General features: G+C 46.8%; 1 pseudogene; it reads left to right on the forward strand.

Annotated features, from left to right (window-relative positions):
* The first annotated feature begins 756 nt into the window (after positions 1 to 756).
* Positions 757 to 17,872, forward strand: LOC120024023 (annotated as a pseudogene).
* The last annotated feature ends 67 nt before the right edge of the window (positions 17,873 to 17,939 follow it).

A 17,939-nucleotide genomic window follows, 5' to 3' on the forward strand; every position in this document is an offset into this window, starting at 1 on the left:
TTCTACCAACGTGGTATTTAAACCCCCAAAATAAATAAATAAATAAATCTATTTAGAATGGTTTACAGTCTAGTGAGCTGCAGCAGCCCCATCCATGGAGGGCTGGATGGGGTGTAACGTTCGTCGTCGGAATGAGACCAAAGCGCAGCGTGGAAACTGTTCATAATTTAATGTTCACAAAAACACTCAAACAAAAGGAGAAAATGAAAGCGCACAGTTCTGTCAGGGAAACAACCTAAACAGAAAACAACACCCCACAAAACCCAAATGGAAAATGACAACTTATATATGATCCCCAATCAGAGTCAACGATAGACAGCTGACTCTGATTGGGAACCACACTCGGCAAAACAACAAAGAAATAGAAAACATAGATTTTCCCACCCGAGTCACACCCTGACCTAACCAAACATAGAGAATAAATAAGGATCTCTAAGGTCAGGGCGTGACATGGGGAAAGGAGCTGTGTATTGGTTATCATAAACTACATTGACTCATAGATAAGAGTTATCTTCTCCAACATTGTCCATACTTGTCCACTGCCTTCCACACAGGTAAACATACTGTAGATGGAATGCAATTACATTGGATCCTTCTGCAATCCTTTTATCTCACCAGATTACACAACGGGAGCATCTGCAACACAATGGATAATAGCTGTGGTCACTTGTGGAGAATGGGGAGTAGAAAGGGAATGTTTGACCTCAAAATGTAAGTGACAGGCTCATACACATACATGTATACCAGGTCTGCTCAATGTCGCTCCTGGAGGGCCGAAATTCAGACCTGGGACACCAGGTAAGTGCAATTAATTAACTACCAGGTAGAATCACCAACCAGAAGTGTTTTGGCCCTCCAGGACTGAAACTGAACAGCCCTGATGTATACAAAAACGTTACAATTTGTGCATTAATCTTAAGATAGTTAGGTGAGACAACAACATATCACAAACGTATCATGTACATTTTCCCTCAACAAAGTATTTATCAGCAAAGCCAGTGCTAGTAGAAAAAGATAAGTGCCTTTTCTACTAACCAAGCTTCATTTTTGTGATGACCAAGAGGGGTAGTTGTTACGTTCGTCGATGGAAGGATCGGACCAAGGTGCAGCCTGGTAGGCGTACATTTTAATTTCTTAAATGAACACCGAAAAAACAACAAATACGAAACGTAACGTCTAGTAGGGCTAAACAGCACAGAACCAAAAACAAGATCCCACAAACTACAGGTGTAAAAGCTGCCTAAGTATGATCCCCAATCAGAGACAACGATAGACAGCTGCCTCTGATTGGGAACCATACCCGGCCAACAAAGAAATAGAAAGCAGAGATTGCCCACCCTAGTCACACCCTGACCTAACCAAATAGAGAATTAAAAGGATCTCTAAGGTCAGGGCGTGACAGCATCCCCCCCCAAGGTGCGGACTCCGGCCGCAAACCTGAACCTATAGGGGAAGGTCCGGGTGTGCATCTACCCTCGGTGGCGGCTCCGGTGCAGGACGCAGGCCCCGCTCCGCTCGTGGCTCCGCCAACTTCGGTGGCGCCTCTGGTGCGGGGATCATTGTCGGAAGCTCCGGACCGTGAATCATCGCCGGGGACTCTGGACCGTAGATCGTCACCGGGGACTCCGGACCGTAGATTGTCGCCGAGGACTCTGGGCCGTAGATCGTCGCCGGGGACTCCGGACCGTAGATCGTCTCAGAAGGCTCCGGACTGGGAACAGTCGCTGGAGGCTCCGGACTGGGAACTGTCGCTGGAGGCTCCGGACTGGGAACCGTCGCTGGAGGCTCCGGACCGGGAACTGTCGCTGAGGCTCTGGACCGGTAACCGTCGCTGGAGGCTCCGGACCGGAGACCGTCGCTGGAGGCTCTGGACTGCCGACCGTCGCTGGAGGCTCTGGACTGCCGACCGTCGCTGGAGGCTCTGGACTGCCGACCGTCGCTGGAGGCTCCGGACTGCTGACCGTCGTTGGAGACTCTGGACCTTGGATCGTCGCTGGAGGCTCCGGGCCATGGATCGTCTCTGGAGGCTCCGGGCCATGGATTTTCACTGGAGGCTCCGGGCCATGGATCATCACTGGAGGCTCCGGGCCATGGATCATCACTGGAGGCTCCGGGCCATGGATCATCACTGGAGGCTCCGGGCCATGGATCATCACTGGAGGCTTTGGGCCATGGATCATCACTGGAGGCTTTGGCCATGGATCATCACTGGAGGCTTCAGGCCATGGATCATCACTGGAGGCTTCGGGCGTGGAGCAGGCACAGGACGTACCGGGCTGGAGACACGCACTGGAGGCCGGGTGCATGGAGCTGGCACAGGATATACTGGGCCGTGGAGGTGCACTGGAGGTCTGGAGCGTAGAGCTGGCACAACGCGTCCTGGACAAAGGACCACCTTCGCACGGCAAGTGCGGGGAGCTGGCACAGGACGCACTGGGCTGTGAAGGCGCACCGGAGATACAGCGCGTATCACAGCAAAACATGGTGCCTGCCCGGTCACATGCTCCCCACGGTGAGTACGGGAAGTTGGCTCTGGTTTAAACCCTGGCTCCGCCAACCACCCCGTGTGCCACCCCCTCCCAATTTTGGGGGGGGGGGACTGCCTCTCGTGCTTCCGTCGTGGTCGCGAACCCCGGTGTCGTCATTGTTCCTCCCTCGCTGCCTCCGTCTGCTCCCATGGAAGGCGATCCTTTCCGGCCTGGATCTTCTCCCACATCCAGGATCCCTTACCATCCAAGATATCCTCCCATGTCCAGGATGTCTGCTCCTCCTGGCCACGCTGCTCGGTCCGTTTGTGGTGGGATCTTCTGTTACGTTCGTCGATGGAAGGATCGGACCAAGGTGCAGCGTAGTAGGCGTACATTTTAATATATTAAATGAACACCGAAAAAACAACAAATACAAAACGTAACGTCTAGTAGGGCTAAACAGCACAGTACCAAAAACAAGATCCCACAAACTACAGGTGGAAAAAAGCTGCCTAAGTATGATCCCCAATCAGAGACAATGATAGACAGCTGCCTCTGACTGGGAACCATACCCAGCCAACAAAGAAATAGAAAACATAGATTGCCCACCCTAGTCACACCCTGACCTAACCAAATAGAGAATTAAAAGGATCTCTAAGGTCAGGGCGTGACAGTAGTGGAATGTCTGCGTTTGCAGATGAGACGTCCCTTGTTGACTTGTAGACACCCCTCAGGTAACTCAGGACCTGTGCACATTGGTTTCCATGTGTTTGATGCCATTCCATTGGCTCAATTCCATCCAGTATTATGAGCCGTCCTCCCCTCAGCAGTCTCCACTGGTCTGGACACTCAATAAAATTACATGGCATTCCTGTCATTCCACAGGGGAGGTAATACAGTGGTTATCCTCATTCATACCCCTTTTCTCTCCCAATGTTTACTGGTCAGGACTGTCATCCATTGTATGCATGGCTCCCTGCCCCTGTTTAGCCGCTTTAGGGGGAGAGGGGAGTAGGGGAGAAAGGGAAGGGAAGGGATGAGGAAAGGAGGAGAGCAGATTATTTATTCCCTGAATTCCGTTAATTGGAGACCCCTGGATGGAGCCCGGAGGTGAGGGAGTCCAGGATGTGGACATGAAGCTAGGGATAAGGATCTGGATTAGGCTAGTGTTGAACCGGGATGTGGACATGAAGTTAGGGTTAGGTTTAGGGTTGTGGTTGTGGTTGAGGCTAGGGTTAGGATTGAACTGGGATGTGGACATGAAGCTAGGGCTAGGTTTGTGGTGGGGTTGAACTGTAATGTGGACTTGAAGCTAGGGTTACATTTAGGTTTGAGGCTGAGGTCAGAGTTGAACTGGAATGTGGACATTGAGCTAGGGTTAGGGTTAGGTTAGGGTTAGGGTTATGGTTGAGGCTGTGGTCAGGGTTGAACTGGGATGTGGACATGAAGCTAGGGTTAGGGTTATGGTTGAGACTGGGGTCAGGGTTGAACTGGGATGTGGACATGAAGCTAGGGTTAGGGTTGAGTCTGAGGTCAGGTTTGAGCTAGGATGTGTTTACATGAAGCTAGGGTTATGGTTGAGGCTGGGGTCAGGGCTGAGCTGGGATGTGGACATGAAGCTAGGGTTATGGTTATGGTTGAGGCTGAGGTCAGGGTTGAGCTGGGATGTGGACATGAAGCTAGGGTTAGGGTTGAGTCTGAGGTCAGGGTTGAGCTGGGATGTGTTTACATGAAGCTAGGGTTATGGTTGAGGCTGGGGTCAGGGCTGAGCTGGGATGTGGACATGAAGCTAGGGTTATGGTTATGGTTGAGGCTGAGGTCAGGGTTGAGCTGGGATGTGGACATGAAGCTAGGGTTAGGGTTGAGTCTGAGGTCAGGTTTGAGCTGGGATGTGTTTACATGAAGCTAGGGTTATGGTTGAGGCTGGGGTCAGGGCTGAGCTGGGATGTGGACATGAAGCTAGGGTTATGGTTATGGTTGAGGCTGAGGTCAGGGTTGAGCTGGGATGTGGACATGAAGCTAGGGTTATGGTTATGGTTGAGGCTGAGGTCAGGGTTGAGCTGGGATGTGGACATGAAGCTAGGGTTAGGGTTGAGGTTGGTCAGGGTTGAATTGGGATGCAGACATGAAGCTAGGGTTAGGGTTATGGTTGAGGCTGAGGTCAGAATTGTGCTGGGATGTGGACATGAAGCTAGGGTTAGGGTTGAGGCTGAGGTCAGGGTTGAGCTGGGATGTGGACATGAAGCTAGTGTTAGGGTTATGGTTGATGCTGAGGTCAGGGTTGAGCTGGGATGTGGACATGAAGCTAGGGTTAGGGTTGAGGTTGGGGTCAGGGTTGAATTGGGATGCGGACATGAAGCTAGGGTTAGGGTTATGGTTGAGGCTGAGGTCAGGGTTGAGCTGGGATGTGGACATGAAGCTAGGGTTAGGGTTAGGGTTATGGTTAATGCTGAGGTCAGGGTTGAGCTGGGATGTGGACATGAAGCTAGGGTTAGGGTTATGGTTGATGCTGAGGTCAGGGTTGAGCTGGGATGTGGACGTGAAGCTAGGGTTAGGGTTGAGGCTGAGGCTGAGGTTAGGGTTGAGCTGGGATGTGGACATGAAGCTAGAGTTAAGATGATGGATGTAAATGAGTCTAGGCCAGTTGTATGGTGGTGGGAAGCCTAAATCTTTTAATGACAATTTCCGCTGTTTCTTCTCATCTTTATCTTTTAAGATTCTTTGAATGAGGTGTTTCAATAATAATAATGCATTTGTTATATATCAATAATAATGTTAATGTATGTTATATCCATAAAACAATACATTTGTCATTTTTATTTAATTAATCTACTAGTCAAATTGTGGGGGGAAATGTGGGGAATCTTTGGTTACCCTGAGTGGCCTGAGGATCGACACATTCCTTACAAATCTCCCAACCTTTCATAACCCATAAACCATTCATAAGTCACGCTATACGAGGATGCGTCACACTATCTTACCACCTTTCATAACCCATAAACCTTTCATAAGTCACGCTATACGAGGATGCGTCACACTATCTTACCACCTTTCATAACCCATAAACCTTTCATAAGTCACGCTATATGAGGATGCGTCACACTATCTTACCACCTTTCATAACCCATAAACCTTTCATAAATCGTGTTATGTGAGGATGCGTCACACTACTGCTAAAGCATCATGTTGTTAATTTTTCAGTCCAGCATACAGTATTTCGAACCACAGATGGTTTCAATAACTAAACCCACTTCTAGCAACTGGCGATGGCATTTTCTTTACTGTGTTTTAGTGGGAGATGATGTGAAAGGTGTGTGTAATTTATGAGTGGCTGAGAGCGGAGCGGCACAGCGTGGGACAGGAATATCCCCTAAGGCCCTCCTGTCTAGGGGATCTGTCAGTGAGCTGGCTCCTAGGAGGAGGAGAGGAGGAGGTGGCGCTCTGTTTCAACATTCATGAAAGCAGTCAGAAAGGTTTTGCTTACATTTTTGTGAAGTTGTTTGAGTGATCACCTACGGCGTAAAGAGAAGTGTGAGTAATTGCGCTGTAACTGTCAAGTTCAAGACACCGGGTCATATATTTAATTAACACGAGAGTGACAGTAAAAAATAACTACTCTGTTTGAACTCCAGAGACATTTACTGCACAATGGAGTTCATTGTCGTGGGACAATTTTATTGGTCCATTTTGTGTCTTTATGTAAAAAGCATATGAGGTCATGTTGCCTTAGGTTCCATAAGAACTCTTGCACCAATCACAAATCCCCAAATGTTGTTTGTAATACAAGATTCCCTCAGATTGCTCTGCGTGCCCCCTTGTGGTAGGAGAAGTATATTTTATGCAACAGGCAGTAACAGAACTCTCAGCAGGGTTACAAAAGGCCTTCAGAATGTTTTGCTGCCATACACTGGCCATAAGAGAAAATATTTCATAACTCCAAGCCATATGCTATAAATATATTTGATTCATAGAGTAAAAATAACCATTATGTATGGACATTATGAAAATGACATGATACTCCTGGAGAGAGTGATCATTCATGAAGGGGAGTCTTGCCTGAACGAGTAGTACAATGTGGCTGTGTTCCAGATCAGTGTGTGAGAAATAGAGAGAGAAAGAAAGAGGGAGAGAGAGAGAGAGAGAGAGAGAGAGAGAGAGAGACTGTGTGTGTTAGTGTGTACAGGAAGGCATCAGGCCACATGCCCTTCCACTTCATTAAGAAACAAATACAGGTATGTGTGTTTGTGTGCGTGATCCCAGTCTCAGCAGCTCTGTCCTAGGCCCAGTATCCTGCCCACAGACCCCTCCTTGTGTAAGGCACAAGTGGGAGGGGGACACATAAGAAGCTTGTGCCCTCACACTCACTGGGCTTAAAATCAGCCTGTATTCCTGTCTGTCTGTCAATCAATACCAGGAGGTCTGATGGTCAGTTCATCTCCTCACTTAGCTTCCCTTTCTTTGATCTGCTTCTCAGTTTGTTCAGTTGGACTTTCCTGGCACTTTTCCTATTGAAGTGTTACTAAACACTGCCACTAACATTTGTATAGCGAATGAGAATAGTAAAAAGTAAACATCAAAATAATCCTTGGTGTTTTTATTTTGTTGAGGTTTATGGTACACTAAAGAAACACAACATCCCTTGTCAATACACTAACAGCAACAATGCAGTAGGACTGAGTTTGATAATATTCTCACCCCGGGCATTGTATTATCAGCTTTTAAGGGGCATCAAGTCTGATGAGGTCTAATGCTTAGAATCCCTTGACCTATCATTTAGTGTACTTCTGCCTCTAGACTACTTGCAGCAACTGGACTCATTTTGAAGACATGCTCTGGAACTTTGGCGACTAGTAAGTATTTTTTAAACATCCTGCTTTGTGCTGGATGTGTCAATGTGTAGTTCATACATGCATAATCTATTAGCAGAATTAATGTCTTACCTCAATTAGCCAAAAATCTCTAATTTGTAAGCCACTGTTTTCTGGAAGCTGTGCGGCGCCATTTTCCCTTCATTTTTTTCCAATGAGCTTCAGCTCCTTGCCATTTAGCAAAAGGCACACACAGCAGAGTGAGATAGAGAGCAGAGAAGAAGAAAAAATCCTGTTTCTATAGGCATTCTACTACTACTACAGTGGTGATAATTCACTTAAAATGTTAGGGTTTTTTTCTTTAATTTTTACAGAGAAATATCTTGAAAAAAATCTGGAAATAAAATAATTACTTGTATTAAGCCTTTTTTAAGTTAAAATAAGCAACATTACCTTCCATTGAGTGATAATGTAGCTTGTAAAAACACAAATTGTAAGTGAATTATCACTCAATATAAGATATTTAGGCTTGCTTAGATTTCACTTCTTGCTATGTACTACTGCTATTACTGCTACTACTGCTACTACTGCTACTACTGCTACTACTGCTACTACTGCTACTACTGCTACTACTGCTACTACTGCTACTACTGCTACTACTGCTACTACTGCTACTACTACTACTACTACTACTACTACTACTACTACTACTACTACAACAACTACTACTAATACTACTACTACTACTGCTACTACTAATAATACAAGAAGACTTCAGCCACCCGAGCCACGGCCTGCTCACCTCGCTACCATCTAGAAGGCGGAGACAGTACAGGTGCATTAAAGCTGGGACCGAAAGACTGAAAAACAGCTTTTATCTCCAGGGCATCAGACTTTTAAATAGTCACCACTAGTCGGCCTCCGCTCAGTACCCTGCCCTGAACTTATTCACTGTTACTAACCAGCTACCACCCGGTACTCTACCCTGCACCTTAGAGACTGCTGCCCTATGTACATAGTCATTGAACACTGCTCACTTTAATAATGCTTACATACTGTTTTACCCTCTTCATATGTGTATAGTGTATTCTAGTTAAGGCTCATCCTATATAATTACTGCTGTACACACCTTTTCTATTCATATACTGTCTATACTGTCTATAGAAACCATCATATGCATATATAAAATAGTAAAAAGTGAAGTATTTTGTCCCATATTCATAGCACGCAATGACTACATCAAGCTAGTGACTCTACACATTTGTTGGATGCATTTGCTGTTTGTTTTGGTTGTGTTTCAGATTAAATTTGTGCCCAATAGAAATTAATGGTAAAACATTTATTGTTTCAGTTTTCTAAATACTTCTAAATACATGAATGTGGATGCTACCTTGATTACGGATAATCCTGAATGAATCGTAAATAATGATGAGTGAGAAAGTTACAGAGGCATAGATATCATACCATTATAACCATTATAATTATATCATTATAATCCAAGATGGCGTAGCAGTCAGACGTCCTTTGTCCTCGTCTTGTCGTGTCCCGTGTATATATCGTTTTATATATTTTTCTTTGCATATCTTTCAAAATATTTTTTCTAAAACTCAACTTCAAAACACTCTCCTGCAACCCGCCTCACCCAATGTGGTGTGGATCTGTTTTTGTCTTTTCTAAAGTATTATTCACCTCGAATCCGGAATCCCCCAACAGAAGATAGCCAGCTCACTAGCTACTAGCTAGCAGTCAGCTAATCACTGCTAGCGGTCATCAGCTAACCTTTAGCTCAGCAAGCTCTCGCCAGTTTGTACAACGCGTCTCAAACCAGAGCATACTGGACCTATTTTCTCTCCATATCCCCGGATTCCTACCACAAGCTCTGGACATTTTCACCTGGATCTTCGCAGCTAGCTAGCTGCTATCCAAGTACTGGCTAACGTTGGTCCCGGAGCAAGCGTCAATTAGCCTGGAGCTAGCCCATGCTAGGTCCTTTCTCCCGGCTTGCTAAAGAGGCCCATCAGCCACTCCTGGGCTACAATACCCGGACCCGTTCTACAGCCGGTACGGGGCACGGAACCCCGCCTATCCTTCATGACTGGACTACGACTTAATCTGCTCGAGGGGGTACTCAACTGGCCTCTACATCGCGACCACCCCTGAATGCCCATCCGCAAGCCGCGGCCCGCTAGCTGCTAGCTGTCTAGAGCATACTGGACTGTTAGCTGTATAGATCCATCGATCCTTGGGCCACTATACCTATTTTGCCAATTGGACTTGGACCCCTCTGCTACTCGGAACCCTACTAATCCATCATGACTGGTCTATCGACGTCACCAATGCGGAGGCCAAAACAGACTTTACTCCGCGGAGACGTCCCTCTAAGGCCCTTCTTCTAGCTTGCTAGCCCTGGTCTGCTAGCTTGTAGCCCCGGCCTGCTAGCTGTCTGAATCGCCGTGTCTCCAGCCAGCCCAACCACTCACTGGACCCCTATTGATCACCCGGCTATGCATGCCTTTCCCTAATATCAATATGCCTTGCCCATTACTGTCCTGGTTAGTGATTGTCTTATTTCACGGTAGAGCCTCTAGCCCTGCTCAATATGCCTTAACCTACCATTTAGTTCCACCTCCCACATATGCGGTGACATCACCTGGCTTAAATGTCTCTAGAGACAATATCTCTCTCATCAATACTCAATGCCTAGGTTTACCTCCAATGTACTCACATCCTACCATACCTCTGTCTGTACATTATGCCTTGAATCTATTCTCTCATGCCCAGAAACCTGCTCCTTTAAGTCTCTGCTCTGAGCGCACTAAACGACCAGTCGTGTTAGCCTTTAGCCATACCCTCATCCTACTCCTCCTCTGTTCCTCTGGTGATGTAGAGGTTAGTTCAGGCCCTGCAGTGCCTAGCTCCACTTCTACTCCCCAGGTGCTCTCATTTGTTGACTTCTGTAACCGTAAAAGCCTTGGTTTCATGCATGTTAACATTAGAAGCCTCCTCCCTAAGTTTGTTTTATTCACTGCTTTAGCACACTCTGCCAACCCGGATGTACTACCCGTGGCTAAATCCTGGCTTAGGAAGTCCACCAAAAACACAGAAATTTCTATCTCGAACTACAACATTTTCCAGCAAGATAGAACTGCCAAAGGGGGCGGTGTTGCAATCTACTGCAGATAGCCTACAGAGTTCTGTCTTGCTATCCAGGTCTGTACCCAAACAATTCAAACTTCTACTTTTAAAAATCCATCTTTCCAGAAACAAGTCTCTCACTATTGACGCTTGCTATAGATCACCCTCTGCCCCCAGCTGTGCCTTGGACACCATATGTGATTTGATTGCCCCCAATCTATCTTCACAGCTCATGCTGCTAGGTGACCTAAACTGTGACATGCTTAAAACACCCCGGACATCCTACAATCTAAGCTTGATGCCCTCAATCTTACACACATTATCAATGAACCCACCAGGTACAACCCCAAATCCGTAAACACGGGCACCCTCATAGATATCATCCTAACCAACTTGCCCTCCAAATACACCTCTGCTGTTTTCAACCAACATCTCAGCGATCACTGCCTCATTACCTGCATCCGTAATGGGTCTGCGGTCAAACAACCACCCCTCATCACTGTCAAACGCTCCCTAAAACACTTCAGCGAGCAAGCCTTTCTAATCGACCTGACCCGGGTATCCTGGAAGGATATTGACCTCATCCCGTCAGTAGAGGATGCCTGGTTATTCTTTAAAAGTGCCTTCCTCACCATCTTAAATAAGCATGCCCCATTCAAAAAATGTAGAACCAGGAACAGATATAGCCCTTGGTTCTCTCCAGACCTGACTGCCCTTGACCAGCACAAAAACATCCTGTGGCGTTCTGCATTAGCATCGAACAGCCCCCGCGATATGCAACTTTTCAGGGAAGTTAGGAACAAATATACACAGGCAGTTAGGAAAGCTAAGGATAACTTTTTCAAGCAGAAATTTGCATCCTGTAGCACAAACTCAAAAAAGTTCTGGGACACTGTAAAGATCATGGAGAATAAGAGCACCTCCTCCCAGCTGCCCACTGCACTGAGGCTAGGAAACACTGTTACCACCGATAAATCCACAATAATTGAGAATTTCAATAAGCATTTTTCTATGGCTGGCCATGCTTTCCACCTGGCTACCCCTACCCCGGTCAACAGCCCTGCGCTCTCCACAGCAACTCGCCCAAACCTCCCCCACTTCTCCTTCACCCAAATCCAGATTGCTGATGTTCTGAAAGAGCTGCAAAATCTGGACCCCTACAAATCAGCCGGCCTAGACATTCTGGATCCTCTCTTTCTAAAACTATCTACCAAAATTGTTGCAAGCCCAATACTAGCCTGTTCAACCTCTCTTTCATATCGTCTGAGATTCCCATAGATTGGAAAGCTGCCGCGGTCATCCCCCTCTTCAAAGTAGGAGACACTCTAGACCCATATATATTTTACCCTGCCTTTCTAAGGTCTTCGAAAGCCAAGTTAACAAACAGGTTACCGACCATTTCGAATCTCACCATACCTTCTCCACTATGCAATCTGGTTTCAGAGCTGGTCATTGGTGCACCTCAGCCATGCTCAAGGTCCTAAACGATATCATAATCGCCATCGATAAGAGACATTACTGTGCAGCCGTATTCATCGACCTGGCTAAGGCTTTCGACTCTGTCAATCACACCATTCTTATTGGCAGACTCAACAGCCTTGGTTTCTCAAATGATTGCCTTGCCTGGTTCACCAACTACTTCGAGTTCAGTATGTCAAATCGGAGGGCCTGTTGTCCGGACCTCTGGCAGTCTCTATGGGGGTGCCACAGGGTTCAATTCAGCTGTCTATCGTTGTCTCTGATTGGGGATCATACTTAGGCAGGCTGTTTTCCACCTTAGTTTGTGGGATCTTGATTTTGTTAGTTGCTGTATCGCCTGCAGAACCTTACGTTCGTTTTGTATTTAGTTGGTTTTTGGTGTTCATTTTAAATAAAAGTAAGATGTTCGCCTACCACGCTGCACCTTGGTCCAATCCATCTTTCAATGGACGTAACACATTGTCCATTTGGAAGACCCATTTGCGACCAAGCTTTAACTTCCTGACTGATGTCTTGAGATGTTGCTTCAATATATGCACATAATTTTCCTCCCTCATGATGCCATCTATTTTGTGAAGTGCACCAGTCCCTCCTGCAGCAAAGCACCCCCACAACATGATGCTGCCACCCCCGTCCTTCACGGTTGGGATGTTGTTCTTCGGCTTGCAAGCCTCCCCCTTTTTCCTCCAAACATAACGATGGTCATTATGGCCAAACCGTTCTATTTTTGTTTCATCAGACCAGAGGACATTTCTCCAAAAAGTACGATCTTTGTCCCCATGTGCAGTTGCAAAACGTAGTCTGGCTTTTTATGGGGGTTTTGGAGCAGTGGCTTCTTCCTTGCTGAGCGGCCTTTCAGGTTATGTCGATATAGGACTCGATTTACTATGGATATACATACTTTTGTACCTGTTTCCTCCAGCATCTTCACAAGGTCCTTTGCTGTTGTTCTGGGATTGATTTGCACTTTTCACACCAAAGAACGCGTCTCCTTCCTGAGCGGTATGACGGCTGTTTGGTCCCAGGGTGTTAATACTTGCGTACTATTGTTTGTACAGATGAATGTGGTACCCTCAGGCATTTGGAAATTGTTCCCAAGGATGAACCAGACTTGTGGAGGTCTTACATTTTTTTTCTGAGGTCTTGGCTGATATTTTTAGATTTTCCCATGATGAAGGTAGGCCTTGAAATACATCCACAGGTACACCTCCAATTGACTCAAATGATGTCAATTAGCCTATCAGAAGCTTCTAAAGCCATGACATCATTTTCTGGAATTCTCCAAGATGTTTAAAGGCACAGTCAACTTAGTGTATGTAAACTTCTGACCCACTAGAATTGTGATACAGTGAATTATAAGTGAAATAATCTGTCTGTAAACAATTGTTGGAAAAATGACTTGTGTCATGCACAAAGTAGATGTCCTAACCGACTTGCCCAAACTATAGTTTGTTAACAAGAAATTTGTGGAGTGGTTGAAAAACGAGTTTTAATGACTCCTACCTAAGTGTATGTAAACTTCCAACTTCAACTGTATGTTTGACAGGGAATGAAAAATAAAAAAAATCTGTAATTTACACATCAGGAATGTATGATATATTGTAAAGTGTGTACAAAAACGTTTATCGAAATTATAGCGCCTTTGACTAACATAGATTTTTCAAATAGATTTATGGAATTTGTTGATACTTTTACTAATCATACTTTGTTTTGGTGTTCTGATCTTTTTATCCTTGTTTTTTTCTTTAGCCTCTTGACTGTTGTGAAATGTGAATGTTCTGAATGTTTTAACCATAGGTGACTTCTTGGTGAACTTTGAACTTTATCAAGAACTTCTATATTATGTCACATAAAGCAACACTTTCAGAACAGTAAATCACAGGCTTTGTATAATATCATTTGTTTTAGTTTAAGGGGACCCTCTGGTCTTTGTTCACCCCACCTCCCAAGCAGTGCTCTTTTACCCGTAACCGTACAAGAACCCTGTCCTCTCCTTCCCTCCAGCCTCTATGCAGGGCTCAGAACCATGGTGGGCAGCTCTCTGCTCCACGAGACAGCAAGGCCATGTTGGAGAGGAAACAGTTCTGCCAGTGGCGCTGTAAGTGCAGGGTTAAGCCCCAGTGTGCCCCTGGGGTCAGCTCTGTGCTGGACGGCTGCGGCTGCTGTAAGAGCTGTGCCCAGCAGATCAGAGAGGCCTGCAATGAGAGGGACATCTGCGACCCCCACAAGGGCATGTACTGTATTTTCTCTAAAGCCCAGCCGCGATATGAGGCCGGAGTCTGCACTTGTGAGTGAACATGTCAAATCTAGCCCGTGGGCTATCAACAGAGTTAAGTCAATGTACAATTGAATGTCTCAAGGTCAATTACTTATTTTCAAAGGGGGCAGGAGCTGTACTGTGCAATAGGACTCTGCTACTTCAAAGAACTGTCTAGAAACTTTAATACATGAAAATACACTGCTCAAAAAAATAAAGGGAACACTTAAACAACACAATGTAACTCCAAGTCAATCACACTTCTGTGAAATCAAACTGTCCACTTAGGAAGCAACACTGATTGACAATACATTTCACATGCTGTTGTGCAAATGGAATAGACAAAAGGTGGAAATTATAGGCAATTAGCAAGACACCCCCAAAAAAGGAGTGATTCTGCAGGTGGTGACCACAGACAACTTCTCAGTTCCTATGCTTCCTGGCTGATGTTTTGGTCACTTTTGAATGCTGGCGGTGCTCTCACTCTAGTGGTAGCATGAGACAGAGTCTACAACCCACACAAGTGGCTCAGGTAGTGCAGTTCATCCAGGATGGCACATCAATGCGAGCTGTGGCAAAAAGGTTTGCTGTGTCTGTCAGCGTAGTGTCCAGAGCATGGAGGCGCTACCAGGAGACAGGCCAGTACATCAGGAGACGTGGAGGAGGCCGTAGGAGGGCAACAACCCAGCAGCAGGACCGCTACCTCCGCCTTTGTGCCAGGAGGTGCACTGCCAGAGCCCTGCAAAATGACCTCCAGCAGGCCACAAATGTGCATGTGTCTGCTCAAACGGTCAGAAACAGACTCCATGAGGGTGGTATGAGGGCCCGACGTCCACAGGTGGGGGTTGTGCTTACAGCCCAGCACCGTGCAGGACGTTTGGCATTTGCCAGAAAACACCAAGATTGGCAAATTCGCCACTGGCGCCCTGTGCTCTTCACAGATGAAAGCAGGTTCACACTGAGCACATGAGCACATGTGACAGACGTGACAGAGTCTGGAGACGCCGTGGAGAACGTTCTGCTGCCTGCAACATCCTCCAGCATGACCGGTTTGGCGGTGGGTCAGTCATGGTGTGGGGTGGCATTTCTTTGTGGGGCCGCACAGCCCTCCATGTGCTCGCCAGAGGTAGCCTGACTGCCATTAGGTACCGAGATGAGATCCTCAGACCCCTTGTGAGACCATATGCTGACACATGCACATTTGTGGCCTGCTGGAGGTCATTTTGCAGGGCTCTGGCAGTGCACCTCCTTGCACAAAGGCGGAGGTAGCGGTCCTGCTGCTGGGTTGTTGCCCTCCTACGGCCTCCTCCACGTCTCCTGATGTACTGGCCTGTCTCCTGGTAGCGCCTCCATGCTCTGGACACTACGCTGACAGACACAGCAAACCTTTTTGCCACAGCTCGCATTGATGTGCCATCCTGGATGAACTGCACTACCTGAGCCACTTGTGTGGGTTGTAGACTCCGTCTCATGCTACCACTAGAGTGAGAGCACCGCCAGCATTCAAAAGTGACCAAAACATCAGCCAGGAAGCATAGGAACTGAGAAGTGGTCTGTGGTCACCACCTGCAGAATCACTCCTTTTTTGGGGGTGTCTTGCTAATTGCCTATAATTTCCACCTTTTGTCTATTCCATTTGCACAACAGCATGTGAAATTTATTGTCAATCAGTGTTGCTTCCTAAGTGGACAGTTGGATTTCATAGAAGTGTGATTGACTTGGAGTTACATTGTGTTGTTTAAGTGTTCCCTTTATTTTTTTGAGCAGTGTACTTCAATCCCATGCGACTCACTCAGGATTGGAGATTTGCATAAACCTGTAGTTCCACGGGATTGGTTTACTCATTTACCCATGGTCTCTTTGATCATCAAAGGACCCCATTAGGTCAAACACACATTTCAATCAGGCAAATACCCCAAGGCTGACCACACTTAGAGACACACTAACACCACAAGAATGTGGCAAGCGCTGCACAGGCCAGTCAACTGAGTTGAGTTTTGTTTCCCTTATCGCCTGCTTCTAGACTTGATGGCAGTGGGCTGTGACTTGAACGGGGTCCACTATGAGAACGGCGAGGCCTTCCAGCCCAGATCACTGTTAAAGTGCACATGCATTGCGGGAGCCATCGGCTGCACCCTGGCCTTCATACAGAAGCCTGCTGTTCTCCTGGGTCCTGCCCCTCTGAGGAGCAACACGCCCCTGCCAGCCGTCCTCCAGAGCGCCCCCGGTGCTTCTAGGAAGCACCAGCAGGATACGACCTACATGGCCGCCATGCCAGGTGTGTGTTAGTTGAGAAAACCAGGGCCAGAATTGCCAGCTTGTCTGCCCTGGAATGCTAATTGCTGTGAAAGTAAGCTGGATGGAAAGAGGGAGGCAGAGGGCTTTTAATGACTTTGGCTGGGAAGTGCAGAGAGGATGGAGTGTGCCTGACTGACTGTTTGGGAGTAGGGTGGATGGTTCTAGTCATGAACGCATGTCCATAGAGAGCTGGAGCTCACTTTCCATCAAAAGCAACAAGGCCTCTTTTAAGTATGCTTTGATATATTTGAATAAATGTCTGCTTTGCTTGGCTTGAAAAACAAGAAACATCCTGCTTTCTAGTGAATCTGAAAGGTTAGCACCCACTTGGTCTTGATGTTTTGATATTGCCATTACACAAATCGAATATGACTTCAATCGCTGATTTCAAACCATACAAATAGGCAATTGAAACCATCTTGGCATCATGGCCTGCCTAAATTTCTCTCCAACTAGGTTATCCAATAGTCTTTAGCAGGTAGAATGATTGAGGACTGAGGGCTCTTGATTCACTCTGAACAGCATGTGCTCTGTGGCAGAATGGCAGGTGCAGGCGGGTTCCTTCCTCTAGCCGTCTGGGTGTTCACCCGGTGCCCTTTAATACTGAAAGCTTACAGGGATCCTCCTTTAGTCTGGAAGAAGAACTGCCTGATCCAGACCACTCCATGGAGTCCCTGCTCCAAGACCTGCGGCCTGGGAATCTCAGTCCAGGTCAACAACAACAACGGCAAGTGCGAGATGAGGAAGGACCGCCGCCTCTGCCTGCTGCGGCCGTGTGAGAAGAGCATCATGAAGAACGTCAAGGTGACCGACCACTGACCAGCCAGGCTCTCTCTGGGGGTTGATGATGCATTGTTGAGATGGTGATGATGGGTGAAATGTAAAAAGAATTCCCTCTATGCCCACAACACCCTAAATATGACAGTGGTCTTGGATCGACTGCATACATTCACAGCAGAAGTATGATAGGGTTCCTATGTGAATCTTAAGTAATAATTTGGTGGGTGCTTACATTTGTCTTATTTCAGGTGTGTATTAATACGCATGTGTGAATTGGAAATGTGTTTTTTTGCATATCCCAACTCTCCCTAGGAGTGTGGGATCATGGCCAGGGTCAATCTAACTATGTCCTTTTCCCCTCTAGATGCGGAGAGGAAAGATGTGTAAGTCCAAGTTCCAGGCCAAGAAAGCTGAGAAGCTGACCCTGTCTGGGTGTACCAGCACCAAGAGTTTCAAACCCACTTACTGCGGCATCTGCACCGTCAAGCGCTGCTAACGTCCCCAACAAATCCAAAATGGTGGCCGTCAACTTCAAGTGCAACAGCGGCTCCAACGTGCGCTGGAAGATGCAGTGGATAACGTCCTGCATGTGCCAGAGTATGTGCGACGACCCTGGGGACATGTTCGCAGAGCTACGCTTCCTCTAGCACCTTCTCCAGCATCTATATCAACCCTAGAGCCTCATCCATATTAATGCCTACAGACTCCAACACA

The sequence above is a fragment of the Salvelinus namaycush genome, chromosome 29 (assembly GCF_016432855.1).
Source record: "Salvelinus namaycush isolate Seneca chromosome 29, SaNama_1.0, whole genome shotgun sequence".
Lineage (NCBI taxonomy): Eukaryota > Metazoa > Chordata > Actinopteri > Salmoniformes > Salmonidae > Salvelinus > Salvelinus namaycush.